The sequence below is a fragment of the Adiantum capillus-veneris genome, chromosome 4 (genome assembly GCF_014529385.1).
Source record: "Adiantum capillus-veneris isolate H3 chromosome 4, ASM1452938v2, whole genome shotgun sequence".
NCBI classification, from domain to species: Eukaryota; Viridiplantae; Streptophyta; class Polypodiopsida; order Polypodiales; family Pteridaceae; genus Adiantum; species Adiantum capillus-veneris.
The window spans coordinates 158,321,741-158,340,270 of NC_140934.1; the positions used below are offsets into that span (position 1 = coordinate 158,321,741).

At 45.1% G+C, this 18,530-nt stretch overlaps 1 protein-coding gene across 2 annotated transcripts in view; it reads left to right on the forward strand.

The window, feature by feature from the left end:
* The first annotated feature begins 1,172 nt into the window (after positions 1 to 1,172).
* The window catches only part of LOC147460218 (UDP-glycosyltransferase TURAN-like), a 98,590-nt gene continuing 81,232 nt past the window's right edge, over positions 1,173 to 18,530 (forward strand). Inside the window, exons 1-3 of one of the 2 annotated variants that reach the window (XM_086511306.1) lie at positions 1,173 to 1,411; positions 5,248 to 5,402; positions 18,382 to 18,498. The gene's annotated coding sequence lies outside the window, so the exon portion shown is untranslated. The remainder of the gene's footprint in view (positions 1,412 to 5,247; positions 5,403 to 18,381; positions 18,499 to 18,530) is intronic. The other variant, XM_086511304.1, reaches the window with a different exon arrangement.

Below are 18,530 nucleotides of genomic sequence, written 5' to 3' on the forward strand. Positions count from 1 at the left end.
TCTCTCTCTCTCTCTCTCTCTCTTTGTGTGTGTGTATGTGTGTGTGTGTGTGTGTGTGTGGGGGGGGGGGGGTGTGCATGTGTTAGTTCATTTGACATTTTTTCCATAGCATTTTTTGTTTAGGCTTTTACAATGTCCATCATCACAATTCTCGAAGTGCGGGCTACAACCACCCTTGATTTGCACTCACGCTCATGAGCATTAATTGCATGGTGGAGACAAGTTTGTCTTGAAATGCGAGGATGGGGTTTTATAAGCTCCTCCTTCCACCCTCCAAAATTTTCCTCCCAAGCTCCCACCCTTGCTGCAATTGCATTTATGCCTCTCACCGTCTCTTCTTCATTGACTAGGGGTTGTTGTGTATGGGTAAATCAATTCATGGTGGTGGGGCAAGGCCAAGTACATCGTGCGGGTATCAAAGGGTCTCTCTCTCTATCTTTCTCTCTCGCGTAATGTTGTATTCGCTTGAGAGAGATAGCTTTAACGGCAGTTGGTAGCTCTCCCTCCTCAGCTAAAACCTCCAATCATGAGGGTATCAAAGGGTCTCTCTCTCTCTCTCTATCTCTCTCTCATAATGTTGTATCGATTGAGAGAGATAGCTTTAACACATAAGGGCATTTGATAGCTCTCCCTCCCTTGGCTAAAACCTCCAATCTTTAGCACATAACCCCAGTCAACTAGCAAACAAACCTTTTCTCACCCAAATTTTGAGCTCATAAAAGCAACAACTACATCTTGAGTTGAAAATGTATCTAAAAAGGGCAATTGGCTAGCTGAGAAAACCAACCCCCAATAGGCTTGGGTTAGTGTCCCAACCTTTGTCACCCAAAACTGGGTTGCCATATCAACATACACCCCTATATAGTAATGGTTGGTTGGTAGGTCTTATTTGCTCAGTGCAAGAGGCTTGAGAATCTGAGAGTTGAGAGGACCTGAGACCCAACCTTAGTAATGCTCTAGATTTAAAAATTAGGGTTGCTATTATTTTTAGTGTACTTGCTTATAAATAGCTTCTCTCCTTCTACTTATATACCAATTATAGTGCGCATAAGCATTCCATGTTGTTGTGCTACCCATTGGCTATTATTTTTAGTGTACTTGATTATAAATAGCTTCTCTCCTTCTACTTATATATCAATTATAGTGCGCATAAGCATTCCATGTTGTTGTGCTACCCATTGGCTTCATATAGTATCTGCCATTTGTTGGCACTGCCTTTCGGCAGAAACATGCGAAGCAATTTTCAGCCCGTCGTACTGCGGGAACTTCACATGTTTGCTTTTTACGGCTTACACCAAAATAGTGAACTGTGCGCTTGTTGGACGAGCGATCTCCAGACTCCGACGTAGTTGCGAGCTGAGAGTGGTCAGAGTAACGTTGTCTGCTCGATGAGCTCATCGCAATTTTGCAGGTTGGGTCTCTCTCTCTCATTTAGCTTTGTTTGCGAAGGTTGAGAAGAGCTATCATTTCACCCCGGGGGCAGTGAGATAGATAGCAGTGCTGTGGAAATTAAAGACCAATTAAACTAAAACTGGAACCTGGCTATGGATTGTAAAGCAGGCCTTGAACAGACCAGAAAAGGATTTCAGCAGGCAGCAAGCAGTGTGTTTTGGAAGTGCTTGGCCATGCTTGTGGTGAGAGTTGCAAATTATACTAAGTACAATGGGACCATAGTTTGATTAAAAAGGACAATGCCTATGCAATTAGTCAGTTGTTGATACAACATGCGTTGGCTACTCTATATATTTATTGAAGATGCAAAATGAAACAATTTTGCCTATCTGATAGCTGAGTATTTACATCACCCTCTTTTGTTGTTTTTTTTGTTCATGGTTCTGAGGATTCGAGGAGGGAAGCGTTCTCTTTCCTCGCCTGGTTTGAGCATGAAGTCTCCAAGACTGGGGTATATTTTCACCTGCTTTCTGTGCCTCTCCCTCCTTCCTTGTAGATGTCAATCCTCATAGAACTTTCACAAATCCCTTGGAAGAAGCGCTCGGCTGTGCGTCATTGGGAGAGTCTTTCTTGTGCTGATCTGCGCATCTATGTTGGAATTGTGAGAAAATGCAATGGGTTGCGGCTTGTGGCTGGCCCTTTTCTCGCCCTTTCAATCCTTAGTCAAGCTCTTGCAGAGGATGATTCTCAATGCTTGCAAGAATTCAAGGCCTCTGTGAAAGATCCCACCAATCATCAGTCCAGTTGGATATTTGGCAATTCGTCGGAAAGGTCTGACTGCAACTTCATTGGCGTCTCGTGCTGGAATACCGGGGAGAACAAGGTCTTGGCAATAAAGCTCCAAAATGCAGGGCTTGAGGGGTCCTTCGCCTCTTGACTGACTCAATGTACAGCTCTTCAGAACCTTGCCTTGTGGCAGAATGACTTCACTGGGTCCATACCCAACAATCTCTGGAAGCAGGTTCCTAATAGTGCTTCCCTTGATCTTTCACAGAATAGCTTCTTAGGAAAATACTTTTCACTTTGGAGGATTGCCAGCATCTTCAGACCTAAATCTTTAGCATAACAAGCTTTCCGACGAGCTGCATGGTGGAATCGGCCTTTTGCCCAAACTATCCTCTTTGGATGTGTCATGGAATTCACTCACTGGACTGATCCCATTCAGCTTTGCTAATGGGTTGGCTTCTACAAAGGGCAACATAGGCTTGATAGTGGGTATCATAGTCACAGTGGCATCCATTATTGCATGTCTATGCGCAACCGGTGTTTGGTGCTTCTTCTTCAAAGGCCGCAAGATGGAAATTGCTCTCGCATAGGGGGAGCACAATTGGGCAAAGTGTACCTACGCCATTAAATCAGTGATTGTATCCTTGTTGAGGTGCCTATGAAAAACTCAAGTTGTGTGGCCTCATGGCAGCTACTGATGATTTCAGCAAAGATAACATACTAGGAGAAGGATGGATAGGCACCGTTTACAAGGGTGTTTTACCAGATGGGTCCATCCTGGCAGTAAAGCGGCTGCGGCGGTCATCACAATCAGGGAAGGGATTGCAAGCAGAGATGGAGACCTTGGGGAGGGTGAAATACTGCCTGCATTTGATATATTTGCTAGATGCAAATAGTAAGTTCTGTGTGTGAGCGTAATCAAACTAGCAAATATGGTGGCCTTTTAGCTTATTTGCTAGATGATGGAAGTAGCAATGTTAACTCCCAAGCAATTGCTATACAGTAATTTTGTGTACTTGCCCAATAGAACTAGAAAAATCATACTTGCCTTGGAATTCCTATATAGCAATTAGATGTTGTTGCTAATTAGAACTAGGAATATTGTTGTTCCTACTATGTGGTATTCACACTACTACCACGTAGTTATTCATATGAATTCCATTTTCCTATGTTGTACAAGTTCGATCGTTGTGTTGTGATTACTTTGTGAAAGTGAATTTTTTTGTTGAGTGGACTGGAATCCATGGGTAATGAACTGAGAGTGGAGAAAATCTCTTCAATAACAAGTCTTGAGTTCAACTCTTCTCGTAGGAAAGATCTTTAATGTCTCTTGGGATAGTTTCCTATGACGTTAAAATTCTCTTCTTCTTCCTCTCTCTCTCTCTCTATGTGTATGTGTGTGTGTGGCCTTGTTGCACTGCTAGCAAGCCATGTGACGTCTCTTTCTTGGAAGCAAAACCAACATGATAAAGATCAAGAGGGTGGTGTGATGTCTCTTTGCTGGCAGCAAAACCAGCGTCGCTAGAGATCGAGAGGGTGAAGACATGGACACTGAGCGGCCCATGGAGGCGCGAAAGGGGGAGGGGGAGGGGATGGCAACAGAAGCGCAGACCAATTGATTGTTAACACTTGCATTGCGGATGTTCTCCAAGGAGTCGCCTCACAGCCTGTAGTAAGGAAGCAGAACGTGTGTCTTTTGGGCAGTCGTACAAATGTTACAGATAGTTAGATCCTCAACTTTGTCTCTCAAAACAGTCACCTCTGCTTGAGCTTGATTAAGCAAGTCTCTCAAAGATGACACTTCCTGAGCCTGATCAGTCAGGTGTGCTTGAGCTTGATTGAGAAGGTCTCTCAATGACGACACTTCCTGAGCCTGATTAGTCAAGTGTGCTTGAGCTTGATTGAGAAGGTCTCTCAAAGACGACACTTTTTGAGCCTGAACAGCCACCTCCGCTTGAGCTTGATTAAGAAGGTTTGACAGAAATGCGTTCTGCATTTGCATGTGTTGCTTGGCTAGACCAAGATGATCTTTCAAAGATGCGACTTCTTCTGAAAGGTTGCTAACAAGACCAACATGTACTCTCATAGAGCCATTTCATGTTCTAAATTGCTGACGAGAACATTCTGGCGTTGCTCATTTACTTTTGTGACAGGGAGTAGCTATATTTTGTTCACAAGATGGCTGTTGATCATGAACTTTATGTCTCAAAAGTAAATGAGCAACGCAAGAATGTTCTCGTCAGCAATTTAGAACATGAAGTGGCTCTATTGAGAGAACATATTGGTCTTGTTAGCAACCTTTCAGAAGAAGTCGCATCTGTGAAAGATCATCTTGGTCTAATCAAGCAACACATGCAACTGCAGAACGCATTTCTGTCAAACCTTCTTAATCAAGCTCAAGCAGAGGTGGCTGTTCAGGCTCAAAAAGTGTCGTCTTTGAGAGACCTTCTCAATCAAGCTCAAGCATACTTGACTGATCAGGCTCAGGAAGTGTCGTCTTTGAGAGACCTTCTCAATCAAGCTCAAGCACAGTCGACCGATCAAGCTCAGGAAGTGTCGTCTTTGAGAGAGTTGCTTAAACAAGCTCAAGCAGAGGTGACTGTTTTGAGAGAGAAAGTTGAGGATCTAACTATCTGTAACATTTGTACGACTGCCCAAAAGACAACACGTTCTGCTTCCTTGCGGCCACTATAGGCTGTGCGGCTGTTGCTTGGAGAATATCCCGCAATGCAGGTGTTAACCATCAGCTGGTCCGCGCTTCTGTTACTAAGACTGTGCTAAGCATAGCATCTTTTTTCAACAATTCGTGACTAACAATATCATCGTGAGTTCTTCTGCTGCAATCGTAATCATGTCTACTACAATCTCCATCATCATCACTTCCTTGACTTTTGTCATCATCTCAACTGCGGCATTCACTTCTTCTATCATGTGTACCGTCACTGCTGCTTTTGTGTAGTTCCTCTTCATTCAAATTAGCCTTGTGCTCAAGCTCCTTTTGCATATCGTTGCTTTTACACCATATTTCTCTAAATTGTGTATTTCAAATTTTAATCTTTGGAGATAAAGGGTATGTTTGCACAGAATTCCAAGAAGCTCTGCGGCCAGAAATCTTGCCATGATGGATGGAGATTAGCGTGCGTGCAAGGTGCGGTCCAAGAAAGCACGACTGTAAAGGTTACTGTATAACGCACATGAAGATTTCGAACTATGCAAACCCTCTGGTACTGCAATCCATTATTGTCTGTGTGAGCGTGTGTGTGTGTGTGAGAGAGAGAGAGAGAGAGAGAGAGAGAGAGAGAGAGAGAGAGAGAGAGAGAGAGAGAGAGAGAGAGAGAGAGAGAGAGAGAGAGAGAGAGAGAGAGAGAGAGAGAGAGAGAGAGAGAGAGAGAGAGAGACTTCTTCTTGCTCCTCTATGTCAGAGTAGAAGGAGAAGAAATTGGGAGACCTGAGAGCTCTGAAATGCAGGTGCCTCTATGCTGCGGCCAGCAGTGGCCTTCCGGAAGCTATCTGGGCAGGCTGGTGGATGCAGTAACTATGCTGGTTGGTGGCTTTGGCGTGCACAATGTTGTTGTAGGATGCTAGGAGGGCGACCACTGTCGTGTTACATTATGTGTGTGTTACACAAAGAAAGTGAGAGAAGATAGAGAGAGACATACGCAGAGATAGGCGATAGGTTGTGATTGATTATTGAGTTACATCATGGTTAATTTTATAAGGTTAGAAGATTGGATATGAAGAGGTGTCCGTGCCTCTTCACTTCCCAAGGCGTAGAACTGACATATTTTATTTTATTTCAACATCCCCCCTCGGCTGAATGCCGAGAAGACTTTATTGTGCATGAGAAGTGCCTAAATGAGCTGGAAAGTGCTTTATGTTTTTTTTGTTCCATCAAGCGATGGAGGTGCAAAAAAAAAAAGTTTTACTTTAGCTTTCAATTGGGTTTCTGCATGTCACGTACACATGGCTCTGTGTGCCACGTGGACATACTTCATCGACTTCCAGAGCCAGTTTTCCCCTTCTTCCTAGATAGGGATGTCTAGAATCCTAGGAGGATTAGTACCGGCAATTTTGTGAGCCTGTTCGCAAGACCTGCATGTTCAGACAAATCCATTAGATTAGGTTTTCCAGTTTGGAACCCTCTTGCATAAATGGTTTGTATACGCGTTTTGACAGATGTTATTACACTACAGTGGGCATCTGGCATGACGAGCATGTAGTTCTAGGTTAGAGAAATCCGACGTGCCAGAGTGCGCGTCGATCAGATTCCCAGGTGGGCAGATGTGCGACAATCTCGCCAAGTTTGGATCAATTTTTAAAAATCATTTTATGATTTATTTGTTAGGAAAACTGGTGGACACTTGCCCTACCTAAGGCCTAATAATTACTTGGCCTATTCTTTCCCTATAAAGGCACCCAAGGAGCTAGCGCTATTCTCATTCTCTCAGGGACTGCAATTCAGCCATCGTTTTTGAAGAGGAGCAACCAGCGTTTTCAGATTTCAGCCCTTGGTGTTTTCAGCCCTGCACAACAGCCAGCGTTTTCAGTTTTCAACCCATCGCCGTCGCGGTGCAGGTGAGATCTAACCTTCACGGCTGCGGTCCGCCGGTGCTTCGGTAGCCCATCGAGCCTCCTCTCGGCCATTCCCTCGCCGGCATCGAGTGCTCACATTGCTGCCCATCATCGCCGTCATCGAGATCTGCGTTTTCAGCCCTGCTCTACGCGAGAGATCTACTGCGTTTTTCGTCGCAGATCTGCGTTTTGCAGCCATCATTCGCCCCTTTATTCCTCTCACATCGGGAGCGCAAATCAGCCCCAAATCTACCTTTGGTGGCCATCCGCAATCCCACATCGAGAAGGATCCAAAGGTGCATCAAATCAGCCCCGGAGGTGCCTCTTCCCGAGGAGTTACCGTGGTGATTTGTCGTCGTCAAGTTATTAGAGTCTGCATTGCGGTGTTGCATTGTGCATACATTCCATTTACGCAATCTAAAGCAAATACCACATCGGTAACGGTGTGGGGGGGCCCTTGAGAGGGTTGGTTGGGACCCCATCGGGTGTCACTCTCTTCTTCTCTCTCTTTCTCTCTCCCTCTACACATCTCTATTGCATTCTCTCAACCCCTCTCTTCAGGGGAACATAAAAGGAACATTCATTGAAGTACAAAGCATTCACTAACACAAGGAAGAAGGAAAGGATTTTGTGGAAGTGTAAAACTAGATCTTCACCATTTTAATTCCGCTGCACCTGACATTGGTATCAGAGCTTTGAAGATTTTGCACTAATCTGCTAATCCACAACAAGTTTTTTTCTCGTGTTTTTTGGTTGTGTTGGCAGCCTTTCGATGTATACTCCTCCCACTCTTGGAACAGCAGGCCTGCCATTGCGCGTAGAGCCGTGTGCCTTGAGCGTCGGAAAATAGCAACCAATTGTATACCGGGTGTTGCATGCGGGGTGCGTCGACGAGGGGGTAGATAGTCTCCCGAAGATTAGTCTGCGACCTTCCTTGGACCAAGAGGAGAAATCCTTGCATGGTCAAGACTCGTAGCGGTATGAATACCTCCACATATCAAGAAGGCGAGCAAGAGCCACCTATGGATCCTCCAAGCCCTCCCCCAACTCCTCCACCTTCGCCATCAAATCCCATGGATGCTATGATGCGCATGATGATGGAGATGATGATGCGGCAAGACGAAGCTCGACGACAAGAGCATGTGGAAGCGGCGGAGCGTGAGGAGCGTCGATTGGCGGCCGAAGCCGAGGCTCGTAGACTGGAAAGGGATTCCATGCGTGATCTCATCACCACCTTGGCGGTGCGGCCCGATCCCCCATCTTATTTGCCCGATTATGAAAAGCTTGTCAAGACCATCACGAAGGCAACCATTGCTACACGGACGACCAGTGATCCAATTCCCGAGAAGATCACGTTCATTAAGTATGACGGTAAGATGGATGTTATTGTCATTTACTCGTGGTTGCATCAATTTATATCCTATTTTGCGGTTGTTATGAAGTCTGAAAATAACAAGGTTCTCTTGGCTTCCATGGTGATGCCATCACTTGGAAGGATGAATGGATGGAGAAGCAAGCGGTGGCCCATTCGGCTGCCCATGCTGAGTCCTACCTCGTTTCCCCTCTCGAGCTTAGTTGGGAGGAGTTCATGGAGGATCTCAAGACTCGCTTCCTGTCACAAAGTGATGACGTGGCGGACAGCAAAAACCCTAATTTTTGCCAGAAACCCTAAAATTCCTGCAAACCCTAATTTTTGCCAAAAACCCTAAATTCCGGAAATCGCGGAGGCGGATTTTTTTTTTTTTTGGGAAAATGATGAGCGACGCGAATTTTGCTTTTGCTTTTTTTTTTTATAAAAAAAAAAGAGAAAAGACTCTCAAGAGAGAGAGAGAACTGATGCTTTTGATTTTAAAAGCTTTTGGGGCTCTGCTTTTGGGCATCCCTTGTAACCTTTAAATTAGTGGTGAGGGCCTCACTTCTCAGAGCATCTGGACGCAGAGTCTGAGAGTGAAACCCTAACCGCTCTCTTGTACTTTGATGATTGATTAATATAAAAAGAAATACCGAAAGGGGCGCCAGTCTTTGGGGCCAATATCTCTAGGTACGGAACTCCGCCGGGCCAGTGCAAATCTATTGTAATCTGTGAATTGTTTTGAAGTGGTAATTTGGTGCTGTCGCGGTTGATTCTTGACTTGGAGTGTCCAAGTTTGTTACAGTGGTATCAGAGCACGGCCGATTTCTCTTCTACGGGAAATCCGATCCCCGAATTTTTTTTCCGCGGCACCTATGGCTTCAAGCAATGATCAGTCGACTCCCTCTGCATCTGGAGATGCAGGCTGGGATCACAACGAAGATTCAGACAGAGAGTATGGCCCGCCTCGGCCTACTCAGGCGGAGCAAAGAGAGATGGAGCGTCGTCAATTGATTGGTGATGCAACAAAGATGATGCTCAATTTTGCCAAGGACCCGAAGATGGCAAAATATATGAACCAGACCTCTTTGGAAGAGGTACAGACGGAGTGGCAGAGAACCACAACACCACTCCCGAAACCCGCTCTCAAGAAACCTTCTGCCTCCAAGAAATATACGGAGAAGGAACTGGAGAACGTGGTTGATGCACGGATTGCTCAGCTTTTCGACGTGCAAAAGAAAGACAAAAAGCACGCAAAAAGCAGAAGAAAGGCACTGACTTCCAAGGATATTTGGGTCGTCGGTTGACATTCGACAAAGCAAAGAAACGGAAGAAGCGTGTTCGATTTGAAGGAGTACCCAGTTCTTCTTCTTCTTCTTCTGACAGTTCTTCTAGCTCCTCGGATTAGAGCGAAGAAGACAGAAAAAAAAGCAAAAAGCGAAGCAAGACACAAAGCTTCGGAACGGGCAAGAAAAAGGCAAAGAAGGCTACATCTTGCCCAGAGACTGACAGTTCTGCTGAGGACTCGTCTACAGACAGCTCAGATTCCGATGACGGAAAGTTTTATGCGAACAAGAAGAATTTTTACAAAGCCAACCAGTATGACTTTCTCGAAGATAAAAGCAAGAAAGTCCGAGAGTTTAAGGAAGGTGGCCACTCGATCAAGTTTGATACTTTTCAGGATACTCAGATGCTTCGAAGGCTTTGTCTTTTATACAGCAGTTTGACATCGCTTTCGCGGGAGGACGCTATTCAGAGCACTCCAAGATTCGGAGAGCTGCCTCTTACTTTAAGGGGAATGCTCGTACTTGGTGGTCCACGCTTCTATTAAGCAAGACTGTGCCAGTTACATGGCTGAAATTCAAGAGGCTTTTTATTTCTTCTTGGTTGACTCAAGAGTTTGAGCGAGATATACGAGCTGCTTGGAACCATCTTCGGATGACCAAGAAAGATACAATCAATGCTAATTGTGAAAGATTCTGGAGCTCTTCATTCAAGAAGATCTCATTCAGAGAACAGATTGAGCGGTTTACCTTGGGTCTACCTACAGAGATCCGAAATCACTGCTTGGAACAGAAGTCAGCTTCTATTCAGGAGTTGATGAGTCATGCGAAGCGGGGCTTTGCCATTCACTCTGGCAGTCTGACCTACCCCACAGATGAGGCCATGACACAACAGCCGAACAGACTTCTGGGAATGAAAGTAGAATGAAAAAGAGCAACCCAGAGAAAAAAAAAGGATGCACGACCCAAGCTTACTCCTGAGGAGAGAGCTCGCTTCATCAGAGAGGGGAAGTGCTTTGGATGCGGGGAACATGGGCATATTTCCGCAAAGTGCCCTGATAAGGCACAGAAAGAACAGAATGATAAAGACGACGACAGGTCTGAGAGTTCGAGAGCAGCTGAGGAATGTGGCAGAAAAGGCAGATAGAAAAGCAGAACTGGTACCACATGGCGTGGGACCTGCACCGAATCTAATGAATGAAAGTACAAACTTTGCCGCTTTCGGGGCAAAGTGAAGGATCAGGAAGCTCTTTTGAAGGAGCCAAGGCCAACTTCTTTTCACTTGGAATTGGCGGCTCGATTTGGAACTACGCCCGACAGACTGACGCCACAGGCGGAGGTAGTTCGACTGGCACCCGGATGGGATGTTGCCATTACACCGAGCATTGGCAAACTTCGTTTGCAATGACAGGGGTGTTCAGGGCACGTGAGCGACGTTCTACTCGGGATCCCTTGGTACCACAAGAACTACGCCGTGGTTGACTACCGGGCCGAGAAAGCGACTTTGATAAATGAAGGGCTTAGAGATTGTACTTGATGAACTTCAGTTTTCTTACTCATTCTTTTGGGAGAACTGAACGATGGATAAAAGTTGAATATGTTTTGACCTGAAGAAAAGAACGCCAAGATTTTTTTTCTCCACGCTTATGCCGATTGCTTTTGAGAGGGCCTGAAGATCATACCATTGATCTGATATCTGGAAGCACGCCACCGAATCGGCCACCTTATCGTGTGAGCCGAGTACAGAATGAAAAGATTATGAACTCAGTGAAAGACCTCTTGGAAAAGGGTCTTGTCCAGCCTAGTACTTCACCGTATTGCTCTCCAGTGTTGTTGGTTTTGAAGAAAGAGGGATCTTGGAGAATGTGCATCGATTATAGCACTCTCAACGAAATCACCATCAAGAACAGATTTTCGATTCCTAGGATCGATGATATACTCGACAGGTTACAGGGATCCTCGTGCTTTAGCAGGATTGACTTGAAGAGTGGATATCATCAGATCAGGATAGCACCATGAGATGTCTACAAGACAGCTTTTCGGACGACTTTTGGGTTATTTGAGTTTTTGGTGATGCCTTTTGGCTTAACCAATGCTCCTGCGACATTTAACCGGATGATGGACAGGATTTTTCGAGAGTACAGGCTATTTGTTGGCACTTTCTTTGACGACATCATTGTTTTCTCCAAGGATGAGGCAGAACACAGAGATCATCTGCTTCAAGTCTTTCAGGCATTACGAGATCACAAGTTAGTGATTAATGCAAAGAAAAGTGAATTTTTCCTACCAGAGGTACACTTTTTTGGGACACATTGTGTCAGCAGCAGGAGTGCAAATGGATCCGGCCAAGATAGAGACTATCTGTGATTGGCCCGATTTGAGGAATGTCCATGAAGTTAGAAGCTTCTTGGGACTGTGTTCGTACTACAGGCGGTTCATACGAAAGTTTGCAGAGGTTGCTTCCCCTTTGCATACCTTGACACAGAAAGGAGTACCTTTTTCGTGGGGACCCACAGAGGTGACTGCCTTTCAGACATTTAAAGAGAAATTCACTACAGGACCAGATTTGACTTTGCCGGACTTGCAGAAGTCATTTGAAGTATTTTGTGATGCTTGTGGTCGTAGTCTGGGTGCGGTCTTGATGCAAGAAGGCCATGTCATAGCTTACGAGAGCCGTTTGTTCTCTAGGCCGGAGATGACAACACAGATTTATGAGAAAGAGCTTTTGGCGGTTATCCATGCTCTTACTCAGTGGCGGCATTACCTACTCGGAGCGGATTTTACTGTCTTTACAGACCATCAGAGTTTGCGCTACTTCTTGTCACAGAAGCAGCTTTCGGAAAAGCAGATGCGGTGGACGAACATCTTGTCACAGTTTCACTTCCAGATTGTCCATGTGCAGGGACAGAAGAATGTGGTGGCAAATGCTTTGTCTCGGAAACCGTTGGTTCTGGCTATTTCCGCGATACATCATAGGAGCTTCGAGGATATGGTCGATCAGTATGCCACAGATACAGATTTTGCAGATATTTTTACACGGATACGGGATGGGGAGACAGTAGCGGGATACTCCCTTCGGGAAGGCTACTTGATGAAAAAGACTATGTTGTGCGTTACACAGCCGTTGAGGGAAAAGGTTATGACTGATTGCCACTGTCCACCTTTTACGGGTCACCGCGGCATTGCTACCACCATGAAAGGGGTAGAGAGAGATTTCTTTTGGCGGAGACTGAAGAAGGATGTGAAAGAATTTGTGCGCAGTTGCTTGGTATGCCAGAAGGTCAAGTTTGACAGGCATAAGGCACAGGGATTGTTACAGCCTTTACCCATACCCACCCGCCCCTGGGAAAATATTGAAATGGATTTCATGTTTTTTTAATCTCCCGAGAATACAGAATGATCACGATGATTTTCCGATTACATGGCACGCTTGAGACGATTGTCTCCGACAGAGACCCCAAATTTATGAGTTTGTTTTGGAAGGCAATTTGGGAGAACATTGGCACGCGGTTGCAGTTCTCGTCATCGTTCCACTTGCAGACTGACGGGCAATCTGAGATTGTCAATTCAGTGATTTTAGATTTATTGAAGTCTTGTATCTCGGATCAGAAGACTCAATGGGAAAAGAACTTACCTTTGGTGGAATTTGCCTACAATAACACGATACACTCTTCGACGGGGAAGACGCCATGTGAGATTGTTGTAACTGCTGCGAAGGTTCCATCCTTCCTGAGCACGAAAGATTAGAAATTTGAAGCGGATGAATATTCGCGAGATTTGGATACGGCTTTTGCCAAGGTTCGCGAGACTTTGCAGGAGTCTCAAGAACGACAGAAAAAGGCAGCGGATCGTCATCGTCGCGACTGGAAACTGAAGGAGGATGATTGGGTGCTCTTACTTTTGAGAAGGCACGCCTAAGAAAGAAAAAGGGAAAGGAGAGGCTTTTTCCAAAGCTTAGTATGTGATACTACGGACCTTTCCAGATCACTGACAAGATAAATGATGTCTCCTTCCGATTGGAACTGCCAGATACTTGGAGGATTCAGAATGCATTGCATGTGAGTCTCTTGAAACCTGTTAAGGGTGATGTGCCTGATGATGGGGAGCCTGATGAGCAACCCAAAGTGGAAGAAAACGAGGAGATCCTTGTTCCTGAACAGATTTTGGCACATAATGATACGAAGAAGGGTAAAGTCCGAAGGCGGTTCTTGGTTAAGTTCAAGAATTTTCCTGCATTTGATGCGAAGTGGATGGAGGAGGAGGACCTAGCAGATACTCCTCGGATTGTGAAACTTTACCTCGATGTTTTGGTTTAGCATAGTCTACTCCAAACGGAACCCAGAATTCAGCTTGGCCGGAGATCTGGTGCAGTGGGATGCACAAGAGGGGAGTCACTCCACTCCTTTGTCAACAGATGCCTCGATTTTGATACTAAAGTCACTGATGTCTCTTTGAGCTTCAGGGATACTGAGAGCTGATAGTATTCTGCTGGATGACTTTATGAAATGGAATTCTTGATTATGATACTGATTTGTTCTTGACTTCTTGTGAGTGCAGGAACTGATAGCCGAAATGACTGCAGCATTTTGGTCTACTTGATCTCGAATAGACATGGTTGCAATAGGGGTTAGTCAATCGGACATCGATGAGGTCCCGATTGGACCTAGATGTGATTGCTAGCTACATTGCCGATAAATCATGGTCTAAGATCCGAATGAATGTTGAATGTCATGTGATGTCCTGTGATGTCTGGTGATGTCCTGTGATGTCGTGTGATGTGACTGTCGATTTTGTACATGTGCTAGATGTGCGTTCCTAGTACGTAGGTACTAACAGTCAGTGTCTGCTAAGACGGTTTATGGCTTTTGTCGGTTTTGCAGGCGTAATCGCGGTCGATTACAATGCTTTCAAGAGGGGGGTATGTCACAAAGTGATGACGTGGCGGACAGCAGAAACCCTAATTTCTGCCAGAAACCCTGAAATTCCTGCAAACCCTAATTTTTGCCAAAAACCCTAAATTCCGGAAATCGTGGAGGCGGATTATTTATTTATTTATTTATTTTTTTTTTGGAAAATGATGAGCGACGCAAATTTTGCTTTTGCTTTTTAAAAAAAAAAAAAAAAGAGAAAAGACTCTCAAGAGAGAGAGAGAACTGATGCTTTTGATTTTAAAAGCTTTTGGGGCTCTGCTTTTGGGCATCCCTTGTAACCTTTAAATTAGTGGTGAGGGCCTCACTTCTCAGAGCATCTGGACGCAGACTTTGAGAGTGAAACCCTAACCGCTCTCTTGTACTTTGATGATTGATTAATATAAAAAGAAATACCGAAAGGGGCGCCAGTCTTTGGGGCCAATATCTCTAGGCACGGAACTCCGCCGGGCCAGTGCAAATCTATTGTGATCTGTGAATTGTTTTGAAGTGGTAATTTGGTGCTGTCGCGGTTGATTCTTGACTTGGAGTGTCCAAGTTTGTTACACTTCCTCCCTCCACAGTACTTGAAGCGTTTGAAGGAGGATTTTCGGGCTTTGTCTCAACAAGGTAAACCGGTGACGTCGTTTGCTAACTGTGTGTCACAGCTAGGTGGACAATTGCGAAAATCGGATGAGGAGAGGTTAGAGGCTTTTCTCTTTGGATTGGACCACTTGATCAAGTTTGACGTGGAGGCCAATGATCCAAAGACATTGCAAGAAGCAATCCGCTTGGCTCAACTCCAAGAGATGAAGCACAACAAGGGTAAGCTTAAGATGGCCTCAGGTAATGGTACTTCTTCCTCTCATGATTCGTATAAGGAAAAGGACAAGGATTCTATTGGGAATGGTAGCCATAAAAAGAACTCTCTCAGTCTCCATTTGGATCTCAATCTAAGGGCTATAACTCTAAGGATAAGGGTAAAGGAAAATCTGATAAACCTCAACTCACACCTGATGAAAAGATTGCCCAAGGAGTTTTAGGTGGTCAATTAAGTGAAGAAGAACAAGCATTGTATGCAAAGGAACATAGGTGTTTTCATTATCATGTAGTCGGTCACATGAAAAGGGAATGTCCTAAGAAAGAATCTAACAAGGAAACCTCTACTGCGTCAACTTCTGATGCTACCCATCAAGTGAATGCTATGAGTGTGGTAAAGCAAGAAGCTACGCAGGAAGGGACTTTCGAAGAGGATGAACTCATAAATGCTATGGACATGTTAGTGGTCAAAAGGTCATTGTGTTGTTTGATTCTGGAAGTTCTCAAGATGTCATAAGTGAATCTCTTGTGAAATGTGCACGTCTTCAGACTTCTCCCATCCCCACCCTCCTAGTGCAGGGGTCTCTGAAGGCATGGATGCTTCGGTCTTTCAAGAATGTAATGATGTCAAGTTGATCATTGAACAAACCCAATTTACTCGTCGTTTTGTAGTCTCTAAACTTGTAGGATGTGAGATCATTTTGGGTATTAAGTGGTTTCGCATGTTCAAACCCATTATCGATTGGGAGAAGCTCACGTTTCTCATCAAAGATAACGTGTTGCAGCCCGTCCTCATTCGAGGCGAGAGCGGTATTCTCTCTCTCCCTGTCATCTCTCATATCCAGGCAAACAGAGAACTACGTCGAGGAGCCCAAGCAACGGTCATCTATGTCAACCCCACATCAAGGAACTTGGGTATTCCTGATAGGTATAGTGAAGGTTTTGTTAAGGTCAATCCGGTGTTTTCCAGGATCATCATTCCCCTACACACCCTCCCCATCGACCTATGGACATTGTCTCCGATAAATTGCATGACGAGGAACATGTAGGTAAAACTTTTTCTCCATCGGATAAAGAGAAGCCAAAACCAGGTGATTTCTCATTTAGGAGGCTTCGCCCTCCCAAGGTACGGTCTTTTGGTTTACCATTTCTCTTTGTTCGTAAGAAATCAAACTCATTTCAATTTTGCGTGGATTTCAAGGCACTCAAGTCAAGGATGGTCAAATTCTAGAAGACGAGACCTCACCTGGCCGTTCCTTTGGAACGTCCACAGGAGGCACAATGAGTTTCCAAAGTGGACCTATCGAGTTGCCGCCACAAGGGTGGACTTTTAAGGAGCAATCCAAAAGCAGAACCACCGGAGATCATTGTTCCAGTCAAAGTCACCAAGTCGAAGTGTTTTCGAATGTTTTCATTTCAGTTTGGCAATAAGAAAGAAGCGAAGCAATATTTCCTCAATTTAAGGATCGAGGGACACATGAAGCGGCGTGGGTGGACGAGGAATTCTTCATTGATTACCCGGAGTTGCGAGCTTCATACAAGGAGGCCATGCAGATCGGTAACCGTATCTCACCTTAAGCAGGAGGGGATGTCACGTGCACATGGCTCTGTGTTCCACGTGGACATACTTCATTGACTTCCAGAGCCAATTTTCCCCTTCTTCCTAGATAGGGATGTCTAGAATCCTAGGAGGATTAGTACTGGCAATTTTGTGAGCCTGTTCGCAGGACCTGTATGTTCGGACAAATCCATTAGATTAGGTTTTCCAGTTTGGAACCCTCTTGCATAAATGGTTTGTATACGCGTTTTGACAGGTGTTATTACACTACGGTGGGTATCTAGCATGACGAGCATGTAATTCTAGGTTAGAGGAATCCGACGTGCCAGACTGCGCATCGATCGGATTCCCAGGTGGGCAGATGTGCGACAATCTCACCAAGTTTGGACCATTTTTTAATAAATTATTTTATGATTTATTTGTTGGGAAAACTGGTGGACGCTTGCCCTACCTAAGGCCTAATAATTACTTAAGGCCTATTCTTTCCCTACAAAGGCACCCAAGGAGCTAGCGCTATTCTCATTCTCTCAGGGATTGCAATTCAGCCAGCGTTTTTAAAGAGGAGCAACAAGCGTTTTCAGATTTCAGCCCTGCACAACAGCCAGAGTTGTCAGTTTTCAGCCCATCGCCGTCGCGTTGCGGGTGAGATCTAACCTTCACGTTTGCGGTCCGGTGCTTCGGCAATCCATTGAGCCTCCTCTCGGCCATTCCCTCGCCGGCATCGAGTGCTCACATTGCTGCCCATCATCACTGGCATCGAGATCTGCGTTTTCAGCCCTACTCGACGCGAGAGATCTACTGCGTTTTTCACCGCAGGTCTGCGTTTTTGCAGCCATCATTCGCCCCTTTATTCCTCTCACATCGGGAGTGCATATCAGCCCCAAATCTACCCTTGGTGGCCATCCGCAATCCCACATCGAGAAGGATCCAAAGGTGCATCAAATCAGCCCCGGAGGTGCCTCTTGTAGTGATTTGTCGTCGTCAAGTCATTAGAGTCTGCATTGAGGTATTGCATTGTGTATACATTCCATTTACCCAATCTAAAGCAAATACCACATCAGTAACTGTGTGGGGGGGGGCCCTTGAGAGGGTTGGTTGGGACCCCATCGGGTGTCGCTCTCTTCTTCTCTCTCTTTCTCTCTCCCTCTACACATCTCTATCGCATTCTCTCAACCCCTCTCTTTAGGGGAACATAAAAGGAACATTCATTGAAGTACAAAGCATTCACTAACGCAAGGAAAGAAGGAAAGGATTTTGTGGAAGTGTAAAACTAGATCTTCACCATTTTAATTCCGCTGCACCTGACAAGATTCATTGAAGTACAAAGCATTCACTAACGCAAGGAAAGAAGGAAAGGATTTTGTGGAAGTGTAAAACTAGATCTTCACCATTTTATTGCACATATTCGTGGTGTCCGTCATCATTTGTATCTTACTTCTGTCGCATCAAGCTTAGTTTTATCAACAAGGACAAGTTTGTGGGTGTAGAGAAGTTCAAGTGGATGCGGTTTGATGATGAGCGAAGGACGCACGACAATGAGGGTAGGCATATGGAGTGTGACCATCTGATGGCTAAGCTTTGAAACTTTGGGCCAAAATCTATTTTTTTCACACCTATCGCTTCTTTTAAGTTCAGGGTCGGTAACGGGTAACACGAAGGTGTGAAATATGCGCAGTGACAAATTATCTTTTTTTTTTTCAAATTGCTCAGCAGACCATAATTTGAAGTAGAACGGAGATGGGCAAGCGAAATCGAGCTGTTGTGGTAGTTCTTGGCGATCTTGGACGAAGCCCGCGTATGCAATATCATGCTCTTTCTCTTGCCTCTTAGGTCTCTCTCTCTCTCTCTCTCACACACACACA